At 53.0% G+C, this 8,408-nt stretch overlaps 1 pseudogene; it reads right to left on the bottom strand.

The window, feature by feature from the left end:
* Window positions 1-938: 938 nt before the first annotated feature.
* On the bottom strand, window positions 939-8,118 carry LOC130706529 (nuclear RNA export factor 2-like; annotated as a pseudogene).
* Window positions 8,119-8,408: the final 290 nt, after the last annotated feature.

The following is an 8,408-nucleotide window of genomic DNA, read 5'->3' as shown; positions in this document are numbered from 1 at the left end:
TGCCTAACTGCTGCTCCTGGACTGCTCCGCATGTTAATACGTTTATAGGAAAATTCTAGACCTGTCTCCCATTCAACAGTGCAGGGGTCCTCAGTTCATGCGTCATCCAGCCACATCACACCACAGTTTCAACCATCTGCTGCCTCCCTGTGAGACAAAAACCTAAAACGTACTACCATTTCATTGAAATACAATTGTCCATTCTTTCATTCACTAATAACTAAATATATATTGGGCTTAAAATTTATACTGTTCCATTTGAGGTGTCTCATTAGCTCTGTAGTAGAAATAAGATAAGAAGGAAAATTAATATATGGGCAAATTTAAGAGTTAAAAATGAGCTGAGATGGCTCCTTCACATTAGCTGTTAACTTGCTCAAGTTTCAAGGCATTGAAGATTAAATAATCCCTCTTTGGACCCCTCTTCCCCATTCAGCCAAAAGCCTCTCTTTCTCTTTGTCTCTGCCTCTCTATTTCCTTCTCTCTCTCTCTCTCTCTCTCTCTCTCATGATGAGACCTCATTTTCTGTAGATAAATATAGAAATATATAAACGTGCATAATAAATATGTAAACACCTACATAAGCAAACTTACAGGAAGATATGATGAAGATGAAAACATTCAACGGTTACCTTTGGGTAGTATGTTTTGGGGTAATGATTTTTTTCCCCCTCCACATATACTGTGACATATACAGTGGAATGAACCTCATGCACACTCCTGAACACCCAACTGTCTGTTAATACAGAAGCAGCATCCATGAAATTAATAAAAATAATACAAGGCTGCTCAAAATAACTAGTTTCATATGTAACACGAATGAAATGCTTAGATTAAAAATGACTGAAATAAACAAGGACAACAAATTAGCTTCAAGTTCCCATTAATCACTCCTCTACTCCTCCCAGCTCCCTCCTATCCCCACGCAAACCCAGCACTCACTTCTGAGACCACTAGAGGTTCACCTCAGGTGGGGTGGAGGACGCCTGCATGATGTCCTGCTGCTCCTGGGAGAAGGTGTGCATGGAGCTGGAGGTGTGTGTAGGCACTGGGATGGAGAACACACTCTCGGTCTCACTGGGGCTGGCGTCCCTCACAAACAGCTCGTCATTCACGATGCTCAGACTGAAGGAAAAATGGGCCCTCAGACTACGCCTGGATGGACACCCACACCCCCAATATTGACTCTGCTCCCACTGGCACTCAGCAACCAGGTTCCTCCCAAGCCCTTCCTGTGTCTGTCTCCCAGGTTCCTTGACTGGTACCTCTGCCCCTCCCCACAGAGCCCACCTTTGGAGAGACTGTCCACCACCTTCACTCGATTTATAGGTTTATCCCCAACCCATGGGCAATTTCGCATTTACCCTTTACCACAGCCCAAGGGGTGGACGCTCTGATCCCCATTCTCGGAAGAAGACACTGAGTCACAGAGAGGTCATGTGACTTGACCAAGGTCACACAGCGAGTGAGTGTTGGGTCAAGGAGAGAACGCATAGGCCGATTCCAGAGCCCATGCTCTTCTTAACCACTAGGCTAGACTGCTCCTGAGATCTCCCTGCTGGCTTTCCACAATACCGAGTAAACCTAAGGTCTGCGCCACCACATTCCCAAGCCCCTGAGCCCAGGCGGGGATGGGCATTCCCGCCCACAACAGGGCTCTCACCTGGAGCAGTTGGCAGGGTTAGCGATGAAGGTCCGGGTGAAGGCACGCACACAGCCCTGAGAACTTCCTTCCACTTCAACAGCAAACAAACAACAGTACCCCTTAGAGCCACACGTGCTGTACACGCTCACACGGCGGTCCCCAGTCAGGCTGTGACTTCACACTCATGCTGAGAGGGCATTTGTTCACGGGGGCCAGCGTGTCGGGAATCGGGTGGGCAACTATAGGAGCAGTCTGCGCCCAGTGACAGGGCCCCTGACAACCACTACACAGGTTCACGGGATGCGTTTTTCACAGCCGCCCAAGAGGTGGATACTACTACCCCATTTTGCAAATGAGGAAACTGAGAGGTTAAGTAACGGCCCAGGTTCTCAGAGTGAGTATCTGGGATGAGAGCCACCAAACTCCACAGCCTGTGTCCCCAACGCCCAGGGTGTGCAGGGCAGACAGGCATGGACACAGCTCAGACCTGGATTGTCTGTGGGAAGCCTGAGGGCTGGAGAACACAGTGGGGAAGGGGAGGGGAGGGGAGGGGAAGGGGACGGAAGGGGTCAGGGAAGCTGGGTGGTTCTGGGAGTGAGCCTGGCCAGGGGGAGGCAGCAGTGGGGCATCTGGGGAGGGGGCTCTACACACACTCACCTTCCTCGAACACCCCGCTGACGGAGAAGCAGAGCATCGTTTCCTGAAAGGGAAGAGCCCAGGCGCCCAGTCACCACCTGCACCTCCTACCCACCTGCGGCTTCCTGGGCCCGCCCGAGGGAGGAAGCAGGCGCTCACCGTCTGGGACCACGTGTCCACCACGAAGGAGAGGAAGTCATGCTGAGTCTTGGGCAACACACAGAGGGTGTGCACAATGACACGATTTGTGTGCTTCAGCAGCTGGACCCGCAGGTCTGTGAGGGGAGGGGAAGCGAGCCAAGGTCAGGGGCTGCCACGCCCTGGGCCCTATGATTGACCCCTTCACCGCCCTTTCCCACCCAGTCTTCCCATCACACACTCACGGGGGTCCGTGAGGTTCTTCATATTCCGGCTGTCCTTGAAGTACTTGCACAAGCTGCTTCTAGGAGACAAAGAGCAACAGTGGGTGGTGGGTGTTTGCAGGAGCTGGCCTGTGTCTGCTGGGGAGGCACACGGCCCAGGAGCAGAGCCTGTGCTGTGATACTCACGGGGCTGGGTCCTCGGGGTGGAAGGGAATGGTCAGGGAGAAGCAGGCCTCCTCGTGATAAAAAGCCATGAGACACCGTCGGTCTCCATAGTCATGGATCAAGTAGAACCTGAGCGGGAGCAATGAGGACAGTCTATCTCTGTGGTCTGGACCTCAAATGAGACCTGGAAATTCCCCTGAGCAAACCTGTGCTTAGGTGGCCTCACCTGTCCTCGCCTTCCCAACCTTGCTCAGCTTCCCAGAGGTACTTACTGCTGCAGGAATTGCAGGACTTGCCTCTTCAGCTTATCAGATCCAAAGTAGCTGCCCTGGAATCAAATGGCATTTGAGACTATGCAGTGGATAAATCCTCCCTGCAACACCCCAAATGTTGTTTGATCCTCTTCCTCACCTTGCAGGGCTTTAATACGCAGGGAGTGTCAACCTCAACGGTAACTGGTGACGGTAACTCCAGGCCATCCTGGCGAAGGGAAGAGGAAGTCAGGAGTGGAGACCAGGGGAGTTGCCCTGGATGATCCAGGAAAAGGATGGGCCCAGGAGGGTGAGGGTCAGAGGTCAGGTGTGAAAGGGCCCTGGAAATTCCATGGGAAAGCTTACACTGGATGTCTTCATCATGAGGTCCTGGAAGTCTCTAGTGTTATATTCAACTTGTGTGTGTGCGTGTGTGTATTTATGGGTATTTTTCCAGCAAGTCTATCCATGTCATTTTCAGGAGTCCATGCCCCCCAAAATGGTTAAGGTTCTGATGCTAATATGTGATCTAGGCAAGACCCAAAGGGCTTGAGGGCAGGTGCAGAGATCACCGACATTCATAAGAGACAATGATTTACGTAGGCACTTACTAGGCGTAATAACTTCGGGAAACGATCTCTGATGGCCCTGTCCAAAACCAAAAATAGAGAAGAGATGGTTGATAGTTCAAGGTTGCAATGCTTCCTTTGAGTGAAAACAGTCATACCATAAACAGAGATCAGTGTGTTCTGGCCCATCCAGCAGCGCCCTTTGCCCACCTCTGCTTCTGATTTTAAGGGTTTTCGGTCCACTTCCCTGTTGAGCACTGAGCATCTGTCAGCTTACTGTCTGAAAGGCACTGTCTCCTCATCTCTCTCAATACCTTCACTTTAATATTCCTTCCCTCCCTCCCTTCCTCTCCTTCGCCTGGGTAGCTTCCACCCAGGCTACTCGCACTCCCTTCTCCAGTGCCACAGGGAGCAGCATTTCAAACCCATACTGCAGGGCTTCCTTCTCCTCCCTTCCTTCCTCCAGGGCCCCACTGAAGGCTGTGGGGAGAAGAGGGAATGGGGTGGGAGCCCGGGGCTCTGCTACCTCACTGGGGGTCCAGCACTCTGGCAAGACCCGGACACCCCTCAGGGATGGCCCAGGATGCTGGGCCAGGGAGGTGAGTGAGGTGGGGCTCAGGGAGGGAGATGGAGGGGATGAAGGCAGAAAGGGAGTGAAGGTAGGAGGGGAGAGATGAGAGAGACATAGGAGCACAGAGACAAGGGAGAGAGAGAAAACAAAGGGAAGGGAAAGGAGCTCTCCCGTGGTCGGGGTCAGGGAAGAAGAGAGAAGAAAGGGGAAACGGCGCCCCTGTTGCGGCTCTTCACCTGCCCCAGAATCACCCAGACACACCAGGTAGGAATGGAAAATATGCCCATGTTGGGCTGGGGCCCCACTGGATGCTGGTTGAAACTTTGTCACCTGTGTGAGTTCAGCCAGACTTGGGCATGGGAACCAGGGCCGCCATGGGGGCACATCTCCCCCAGAATGAGGAAAGGGTCAGGTCCCAGCTCAGTATGGGGCTGAGGATCCGTGGCCCACTCTTATGATCACCGTCTTCTCTCCTGATGACCCCTGCACCTGTCTGAGTTCGTTCTTTATCTGAGGAACCGTACCTGTCTCAGGCTGCCCAGGGCTCCTGTGAAGGACCAGATGGGATGACGTGACGTGTGCAGGGAGGGATGGAAAGTGCCCCTGAGAGCCCTGTCCTTCTGTCTCCTCTACCACCTCTGCCCTCTGCCTTCCACTCCTGCCTCAGGAAGCCCTCTGATCACTGGCGGGGGCCCACGTCTGGCCCCTTGACTCAAGGAGCCCTGCTTTTTCCCAAGGAGGGTCCAGCTCCTGGCATTGGGCCAGCAGAATGGATGTCATGACAGCAGCCACCCACGGCCTCAGCCCTCAGCATGGCGCAGGAAAGCCCCCATGTCAACCTGGGAGACGAGGGGGGACCCCTTTGGAGGAAGGGGAAGAGGGCCCCTCTCAGAACGGGGGAGGCAAACGCCATCTCAGCACGAAGAAAGAAGGCTTCTCTCAGCAAGAGGCCCTGGACTGGAGGACCCTTCTCAGTCCAGGGCGCCAGCATCTGGATCAAGGCTGGTCGCTCCTGGTCCTGGTGAGGAGGAGAAGCCCTGCTTCCTGCGGCACACTCTTGAGAGGCCTTGGCGGAACATAGCTGGGCGCAGAGAGCTGGAAACAGACCCCAGAGCCCCTGCAGAGGTGAGCAGGTCAGGGGAAGGAAACTCCTCACCGGTGATAGGCACAGAGAGAGCAGAAGGTGGGGCCTCTGATCCTCCCAGAAGACCAGGGCTGCCACCTTTGGCAAAGGGGCACTGTCACAGATAGTCTAGGCTCCCACGGGTGAAGGTCACCAGGAAGGGTGACAGGGTGTTCACACTGACCTTACATAGGTGGACTGGTCGGGGAAGGTGCCACACAATGGGTTCCCTTGCAGCCACAGCTCTTCAAGCTTCAGCCCTTGCATCTTGCTCAACTCCCACACAGACGTCAGCTGAGAAATATGGGGCGGAAGAGGGAAAAGGAATCCCAGGGAAAGAGGGACATCCGGCTCTCTGCACCCCCAGCGCCCTCCCTCCCCCACAGGTACCTTCACCTGCCTCCTGTCATCACTCTGATGGCCACTAACACGCCCCCTCCCCACTCTCAACCCAACTTTGATCTGGCTCCCTCTTCTCACCTCATTTTTGGAGAGGTTCAGGATCTTGACAGTGGGGGCCATCTGTATAATGTCAGACAGGCCATCCAGCTGGTACAGTTTGTTGCTGCTCAAGTTCAAGGACAACAGCTTTGGGGCAAGAAGAGGTAGAGTGAAGGTTACTATCTAGGACCTTGGAGACAAATCTGCCCTCCACCCCATCTCTTCCACCCCCTACCCTAATACCAGCACTGGGCCTACAGCCTCACCTCAGGGAAATTTTTTTTGATGATCTGCAGGGTGGCAGCCATGCAGTTTCTTCGATTCAGAATTATATCAATATGGCCCAACAAGTCTTCAGGAAGGAGAGGGGAGGGAATCAGATGGCTGAGTGGGGTCTGGGGCCAGCACCAGCCCCGCCCCACGTTACCATCCCTAAGTCTCCCTCCAGGAAGACCCCTCTGCCCTCGCCCACCCTAGAATTACTGCTGTCAGCCGTACCTGGGTCATCGCGGAGCCTCCGGAGGTCAAGAGCTTGCTGGGAGACATCAAATCGTTTGCTCAAGGTCAGCTGCGGAGAGAGAGATGGAGAGAGCCGCTCTGAGGCTGTGGTGGTGGCAGGGAAATCAGGGGCGAGGGGGACGGGGGGCTGGAGGAAGGAGAGGTGGGTCTGAGCGCTGGCACACAAAATGCCTTGAGTCTGCATTACTTTTAGCTGCTCCATTTCTTCTGGTTTCAACTTATCCTGCACAGAGTAGGGAGCAGCGGAGGGGCTGACAAACACAGGTATCTGCAGGAAGAAGAGGTGGGGTAAGCACCAGGAACTCTAGTTCCAAAGAAGACAACCAGACCCTGGCCTGTACTCCTTCCTCAGGATGAGGTACAGGTAATGCCCGCGACACACACCTTTCGGCTCTCCTCGTCACAAATCTTGTAGCTGACATCCATCAATGCAGAGGCAGTGCTAGCTTCTTGGACAAAGAACTCAGCCCCAGTGTGCATAAAGTGGAACTACAGGGATTGAATGCAACAGCAATAGTATCAGAAGCCAGCAGACCCTGCTGAACCAGGTCTCTCTCTCCCCCTTCCCTGTGCCCATGCGTCTGGCTTCGGCATCCTCTCTTACGTCCACTGGAGTGAAGGGGACACTGCAATGGCTCTGGATTGAGTTCATTAGCCATGTCCTGTCATACTTTACCCCATAAGGAATCTAGGATGAAAAGAAGGGATGGGAGAGAGGACAGACAACAGGGAATTTAGGCTGGAGGACGAACCTTTTCCTGTTCTTTTCCGGCCTTCTACTGAGCTTGACAGGGTTTCTAAAGAAGGGACCACTGGCATGATTTCTTATGGGTGTGTGCAATATGGATTTCCTAAATACTCTTTCTCTGCAGTCAAGCTCTCTTCCAAATAATCAAGGTGTCAGAGATGATCTTCCTTTTATAAATTTCCAGGAGATCCTACCCAGTGCAGACAGTGCTTGCCCCTCAGACAAGGTCTCCAGAGGCTCGACCCTCCATCTCCCACACTCAGCTTGCCAAACTGAGACCTCCAATGTGGAGTTGCTCCATATCCTTGGCAGTAGTTTCCATCTTTGCTCTGAGACAGGCTCCTCCGTTCTCCTCACAGTCAGCCTGTTCCCTTTACACTGCTTCTCTGAATCTGCCCTTAGATGAACAAGATTGTTAACTCCTGGTCATAAAAAGGACAGCTTACAAGCTGTCCCCAGTGAAATAAACCAGCATCTCAACATGAGCCCAACACAACTCTCCCTGACTTTTCTCTCCTGCACATTCCATACATTTTTCAGGATACTCACGGTGACCCTGAACCAGCTCCCTGGGGTTCCATCTTGTGTGTTCTCCCGCATTTCTCTCTCCAGAGGTTTTCTGTTTCCCCACACAGTCATATGCATGTGGCCTTCACTGTGCCATCCCACTGTCATCTCGTTGCCTCGGATGGTACAGGGAGAGCTGCAGGGGGGATGTGGAGAGAAGGAGGGTGAGTGGCCATACGTGCTAAGAAAGTCTTCTGTACACCCTCGTCTCTTTGACACCAGCACTACAATTAGGATTGCTCAACCATTATTTCACTTCTAGCATGCTTCAGTTTTGCAGTGACAGAAGAAAAACAAGTCCACGGAGAGTGAGAGAGGTGCATAGTCCCAGGGGCTGCTGTGTACAAACCCTGCTGCCTGGTCACTTACTGTCTTACTTCGGGGTCCTCCTGGACATCCCTCTTCACCACGTTTCCATCATCCTCCTGGAGGTGTGAGGGCTGAGGCTCACCCCCACCGAGTTCATAATGAGGGCTCCTCTTGCCAGAATTACCTGGGAAAGAACTACAACCTTTCTTTCTTCCTTGAGGTGGTCTACCACCATCACTGTATTCTGAAAAGAGGAACAAAAATACAAGTTTGAAGACACATCTGTGGTGCACTTACCATGTACCATGTCTTAGGTAACAGGATGGTAGGGCAGGCACAGTGCCAACTTTGCCTAAGGGACCAATCCCACAAACCTCAGAAAGGACACTCTTCTGCCTGTGCAGAGAGGACAGCCTTATCCGACAGATGGCACTATCAGGGGAAGAATCGAGGAGGAGCAGGATGAGGAAGAGGAGGACAAGGAGGAGAAAGAGGGAGGAGA

Source organism: Balaenoptera acutorostrata, chromosome X, assembly GCF_949987535.1.
Source record: "Balaenoptera acutorostrata chromosome X, mBalAcu1.1, whole genome shotgun sequence".
Taxonomy (NCBI): Eukaryota; Metazoa; Chordata; class Mammalia; order Artiodactyla; family Balaenopteridae; genus Balaenoptera; species Balaenoptera acutorostrata.
Note: the sequence above shows the minus strand (reverse complement) of the source record. Positions and strands in the feature narration are given on the sequence as shown.